The sequence below is a fragment of the Camelus bactrianus genome, chromosome 1 (genome assembly GCF_048773025.1).
Source record: "Camelus bactrianus isolate YW-2024 breed Bactrian camel chromosome 1, ASM4877302v1, whole genome shotgun sequence".
NCBI classification, from domain to species: Eukaryota; Metazoa; Chordata; class Mammalia; order Artiodactyla; family Camelidae; genus Camelus; species Camelus bactrianus.
The window spans coordinates 93,797,027-93,802,497 of NC_133539.1; positions in this window are offsets into that span (position 1 = coordinate 93,797,027).

Genomic DNA, 5,471 nt, shown 5'->3' on the forward strand with positions numbered 1-5,471 from the left:
GCCAGCCAAGCAGGATCCTACAGGAATGGAAGAGGATTCAGAAATTTATTAAGGGCAGTAGTCATTGGTTTATTTACATTAATATAGTCACCTAATCTGTCTGTCTGTCTGTCTGTCTGTCTGTCTGTCTAGGAATTACAGAAAACTTGAGTCTGCTTTAGTTTGCTAAGAAATTAAAAGTTGTAATCTCTATGGCTCAAACAAACAAAAACAATCAAAAAACAAGAAAACCTAGGGCCATTGGCTGTTAAAACAATAATTTAACAGCAGGGAGTTAACATGCAAGAAGTTCACTCTCTTATGAAAAGCCAGTTTTTCTCTGCCCTCTGCAAGGGATGTCCAGGTTAGAAATCTGAAGCACTAATTGCCTGAGTTTAGAAACTCCTGGGATTTTTAAGTGTCAGAAGGTCAAAATACCAGGACAAGGTAAGTGAAAGCTTGTTAGCATGAATTAGCTATTGAGTTCTGGTGCAGCAGATATTTTGTATTAAATGGAAGGATGAAAAGGGGAAATAACCGAAGGGAATGCTGAGTTAAAATCTGGTGGCAGCAGGAGGGCTTGGAGCAAAGCAATCATTAAAAGTCCTTTTGAGTTTGGCTTCTTTAAAAGAGTTAACAATGCTTGCTAAAGACATGCCTCATAGCTGCATTCTTTTTTTTGGTTTTGGTTCTCCTACGCAGACAGCAGTTCACTGCTGACCTTACATGTGCACCTAATATGTACTTTTCCAAACGACCCTTATATACATGGAAGGTTGCTGAAGACACTGGCAGAAAATTCTGTAAATGGAGATCTTGCAGAATACCTTTTCCTTTTTGTGCTTGACCCTCGGTAAATTTCTGCTGAAAATCAGAACTGATTTTCTTACCCACCCCCTCTCCTCTATTGTTTTCTCTCCAGTGTGCTCAATTTCTGAACAATCTCCTGCCAGCCCAGTAGTTGCTCTACCCTTCACAGCTTCCTCAGCCCACTAGGGGTGGGGGAAACAAAGCCAAGTGACAGGTCCCTGGAAAAGGCATTTCTGTTAGAGCTGGGAAGCAGGAAGGCAGTGTTGGTGGTGAGCACCCCTGTTTTAAAACACTGAAAATCAGGGCCTTTTAGGATTCAAATTGCATTTTAAATTTATCTCTTGATTTTATTACAAGAGTAATATGCTCATAAAAATTAAAATAAATGCAGAATATAAATTCTTTCCCTACATCCTTCCCTGAGCTAAAGAGTTTGATACGTAGAATTTTTTCAGTTTTATCTTATGAATACATAATCATTTGTACATATATACATACATCTGTGCACTCATATAATTTTTGTAAATTGAGCTATAGTTTACATGAAATAGAATGCACACATTTTAAGTGTATGATTTAATGAGTTTTAACAAATGTACTCCTGAGTAATCATCACCCCAATGAAGATATAGACCATATGCATTGTCCCAGAAAGTTCCCTCTTGCAGCCTTCTAGTCAATTCCAACAGCCCCTCCTCACCACCCCAGAGGTAACTAATACTAATAGATTTCAAACATCATAGATTTGTTATTTCTTTAATTTTCTGTACCTTTTGTTTATGATTTCCTTTGCTCAACATAATGCTTTTGGCTTTCTACCACTTGACACATGTATCAGTAATTTATTCCCTTTTTTTGGCCAAGTATGAGCTCACAATTAAAAAAAAATCTTCCTATTAATATACATTTACATGTAATGTCACTTTCTATACAGAAAGAGTATTGTACTATGCAGCTTTTTCTGTGACTTTCTTTTCATTTTTTCACTGCATCCTGGACACGCTTCCCTAAACATCCCTATGACTTACCTGATTCTTTCCTAAGGCTGCATAGTCTTCTTTCATATGAATGTTCTACATATTATATACTTGATCTTCTGTTTAGAATTACAGGCTTTCAATATTAAAGCAGTTTTATAAATTAAAGTTATGCTTGCAAACAGTTGCAAAAATTACTATGGCAAAGAAGTATCTAAGATAAAATACAGACTATCTAAATAGAATAAAAATCCTTTCACTTTGCAATCCCATTAGCCAGATATGATCATATTTAACAGTTGTTTTTTTAAATAATGAGCTGGCCCAGTTATAAAACAAATACTTTGATAAGAATACATATTGCAATGCTAGCTTTATCAACTTGATTGTCTGATATGAGAATGAGATGGGGAATTTAGTACTTTTGTGCTAACTTCTCCTCCTTTCCTTATATCCACCTCCAGATATGTATTTTGGTTATGTTGTTACTTTTAACATTATAAACATCTTTACATTCTGTTCCTCAAAAATAATTAGTCCTACTCATTTTGTCTAGAATTTGGTCCTATAAATATAAACACATGTAAGAGTATTTCAAATCTATGATGATATCAATTTTATTCATTCAAGAATCAAGCAGTATGTATAGGACAAAAAAAGAAATAAATGTAATCTTACTTCAATAAACCCCTACTACTTAAAGGTATTCCAAGGACTGGAGAGTGAAGTAATTCATTTTATATACTTCTCATCCATTTTTTCAAAATTTTCTACATTAAAATCAACTAGAACTTGTATTTTATATTACTTTTTATTTTTTGGTATTATTTCATTTTATGGGAATATCTCATTACAGATTTTTTTTCTCACAAGGCACATAATGGTTAACTTTGAGTCTTTGCACTTTCAAAATATTAATTTGCCACATACTTGAGAATTTGGAGTAGAATGGAGAAGTCTTATGTCCTCTGGTTCTCTCTCCTTCACAGCAAATCTCCATTTCATCTCTGAATGCTTTCAGGGTTTTTTTCTCTTTATTCGTGCTATTCTAAAATTTTCAGGATCTACCTGTGTCATTCATATGCCCTGTCTGCCACTCAGTGGACTATTTCTATCTACACCCTGCTTTCTTTATCTTTTCTTTTGTTTGCAATATTATTTCTCTTCCATCTTCTTTGCCACCAGCCTCTGGATCTCCTTTAAGCAGGTGGCAGGGCATCTGAATTAATCTCCCCATGTCATGTTAACTTAACCTTATATCTCCAGTCTTTCTGTTTTGTGTCTATATTCTAAGCAGTTTTTCCTATTTATTTTCCAGACCCAGTTTTAAGTTTTATTCAACTCACTTTTTACAAAAATTTCAGCAATCATATTTTAAACTACAACATAATTCATTAGATGATTATACTTTTTATAGAGATGTTATGATATTAGAAGTTATATAGGACTAACTATCTTTCTGGCATATTTTTAATGTTTTATGTCTAATAACTCACTTACCCTCTTCATAATTTATTCTCATCACACTCACTTATCCTCATCATATCCTCTGTCAGCTTGCCAGAAAAGATCACCTCAGCTTTCAAACCCAAAGTGGACTCCATCTCAATATCCTATTTCATAGATAGGACTTGACAATACATGATAAACATGCTGATTTCTCGTTCACCTATATCGCTTAATCTAGAAAGTTACGGGAGGAACTTCAAGTGCTTTCATTACCACTGATTATACTATGGACCTAGCACTATGCCAGAGGCAGGCCAGGCAGTCTTTTTTATTATTATTATTGAAATGTAGCTGGTTTACAATGTTCTGCTAATTTCTTGTATACAGCATAATGATTCAGTTATACACATGCATATATACTCCTTTTCATGTTATTTTTCATTATAGGTTATTACAAAATATTGAATATATTTCCCTGTGCTATACAGTAGGACTTTGTTGTTTATCTATTTTATATAGTAGTTAGTATCTGCAAATCCCAAACTCCCTCCACTCTCCCCTTTCACCCTTGGTAACCATAAGTATGTTTTCTATGTCTGTGAGTCTGTTTCTATTTTGTAAATAAGTTCAGTTGTCTTTTTTTTTTTATTTATTCCACATCTAAGTGATATTGTATGGTATTTTTCTTTCTCTTTCTGGCTTACTTCACTCAGAATGACAATCTCCAGGTCCAGCCATGTTGCTGAAAATGGCATTATTTTATTCTTTTTTATGGCCAACTAGTATTCCATTGTATAAATGTACCACAACTTCTTTATCCAGTCATCTGTCAGTGGACATTTAGGTTGCTTCCACGTGTAGGCTATTGTATATAGTGCTGCTGTGAATATTAAAGTGCATGTATCTTTTCTAGTTAGAATTCCCTCTGTATATATGCCCAAGAGTAGGATTGCTAGATCATATGGTAAGTCTATTTTTAGCTTTTGGAGGAATCTTCATACTGTTTTCCATAATATCTGCAACAAACTACATTTCCACCAACAGTGTAGGAGGTTTTCCTTTTCTCCACATCCTCTCCAGCATTTATTGTTTGTGGACTTTTGAATGATGGCCATTCTGACTGGTGTGAGATGATAACCTCATTGTAGTTTTGATTTGCATTTCTCTGATAATTAGTGATACTGAGCATTTTTTCATGTGCATATTGACCATTTGTACATCTTCATTGGAGAATTGCTTGTTTAGGTATTCTGCCCATTTTAGGATTGGGTTGTTTGTTTTTTGTTATTGAGTTGTATGAGGTGTCTGTATATTTTGGAAATTAAGCCCTTGTCAGTCACATAATTTGCAAATATTTTCTCGTATTTCATAAGTTGTCCTTTCTTTTTGTTTATAGTTTCTTTTGCTGTGCAAAAACTTAAAAGTTTAGTTAGGTCCCATTTGTTTATTTTTGCTTTTATTTCTATTGCCTGTGTAGACTACCCTAAGAGAACATTGCTATGATTTATATTAGGAATAGTTTGCCTATGTTTTCTTCTAGGAAGTTTATAATGTCTTGTCTTACATTTAAGTCTTTAAGCCATTTTGAGTTTATTTTTGTCTATGTTGTGAAGGAGTGTTGTAATTTTATTGATTTATATGTTGCCGTCCAGCTTTCGCAACACCACTTGTTGAAGAGACTGTCTTTTTTCAATTGCATATTCTTGCTTTCTTTGTTGAAGATTAATTGACTGTATGTATGTGGATTTATTTCTGGGCTACCTATTCTGAGCCATTGATTCACATGTCTGTTTTTCTGCCAATACCACACTGTTTTGATTACTGTAGCTTTGTAGTACTGTCTGAAGTCTGGGAGGGTTATTCCTCCAGCTTCACTCTTTTTCTTCAGTATTGCTTTGGCAATTCTGGGTCTTTTGTGATTCCATATTAATTTTAGGATTATTTTTTCTAATCTGTAAAAAAAAATGTCCTAGGTAATTTGATAGGGATCACATTAAATCTGTAGATTGCCTTGGGTTGTGTGGCCATTTTAACAATATTAATTCTTCCAACTCAAGAACATGGGATATATTTCCATTTCTTTAAATCATCTTTAATTTCCTTAATCAATGTTTTATAGTTCTCTGTATACAAATCTTTCACCTCCTTCGTGTCAGGTTTATTTATTTACTTATTTAATTTGATGTAATTTTAAAAGAGATTTTTTTTTAAACTTTCATATTCCGATCTTTCATTGTTAGTATAAAGAACTGCAAC